This window comes from Cynoglossus semilaevis, chromosome 12 (assembly GCF_000523025.1).
Source record: "Cynoglossus semilaevis isolate Cse_v1.0 chromosome 12, Cse_v1.0, whole genome shotgun sequence".
Lineage (NCBI taxonomy): Eukaryota > Metazoa > Chordata > Actinopteri > Pleuronectiformes > Cynoglossidae > Cynoglossus > Cynoglossus semilaevis.
Window position 1 is genome coordinate 15503558 of NC_024318.1, and position 918 is coordinate 15504475.

Consider the following 918-nt stretch of genomic DNA (forward strand, 5'->3'; position numbering starts at 1 on the left):
ATCGTGAAAATATCCATAAGAATAAAAGTGTAATCCAAATTATTACCTCCTAACTAAGGTAAGTTTTAAAAAAAGAAAATCAAAATAGGTTTTTCTTTTTTAATTAATGATTAAATCAGCATTATCTTTAATTTATGGAGTCAATAATAGAAGCCCTGCCTCTATAAACATTAGTTGCAAAAAAACAAAAAACTTAGGCTGTGCGTTCATCTGGTATTATTATCCTCTCCATCTTTAATATTAAGTAGAACAGACCGTATAAATAATGAAATAGATTAATTCACTACATGACTCCACAAGTAGCTCCAGCCCTTTGTCTTTATTTTTAGTTGATAAAAAAAAGTACAGAAGAATGTTTACGTGTGAAAACATTTGCATAGACAGGATAAAAAAAACACAAAAAAAGTGTAACATGATACAAATCCGCCCTGAGGACCAAGACGACGCCTCTGCCTCCGTCTCCGTCTCATCCGTCAATCTGTTAATCAAAAGAAACAAGAATGAAGTCAGGAAAAGGAAATCAGCTTAACAGCACTCCACTCCACTGTGAGGATTACCTCATGTTTATGATCTCATCCCTCTCTCATACAGATTATCGCCCACTGGGGTGCTACTTGACCCACAGAGGAGCCTTTTTTATTGTAGTACCAGGAATGGGTTTGCCATTTACAGTAACAAGTAGCACGTTATTTCAACGTTACACTAACTGCGGTTACAGAGTTACTAAATTGATGAAAAGCGTGCACAAAAGATACATAAACCTGCATTTAGAGGCATTTCTGGGACTTTTGACTATTTTGCATGTTTTCGTGATAGTAAGACTATAGCTTTACTTGTTTATGGTGATATTTTCATATGTTCAGATATGTTTTTTAGAGTTTATTCAGGGAGTTATTAACTTGGCAGCATGTTTTGGGA

At 34.6% G+C, this 918-nt stretch overlaps 1 protein-coding gene and 1 long non-coding RNA gene across 5 annotated transcripts in view; one reads left to right on the forward strand and one right to left on the reverse strand.

Annotated features, from left to right (window-relative positions):
* LOC103387682 (protein kinase cGMP-dependent 1) overlaps positions 1 to 918 on the forward strand; it is a 102374-nt gene that overhangs the window by 93870 nt on the left and 7586 nt on the right. The window lies entirely within an intron of this gene.
* LOC107989348 (uncharacterized) overlaps positions 59 to 918 on the reverse strand; it is a 48366-nt gene continuing 47506 nt past the window's right edge. The window contains exon 16 of the long non-coding RNA XR_001760881.2: positions 59 to 478. This is a non-coding gene — a long non-coding RNA (uncharacterized LOC107989348). The remainder of the gene's footprint in view (positions 479 to 918) is intronic.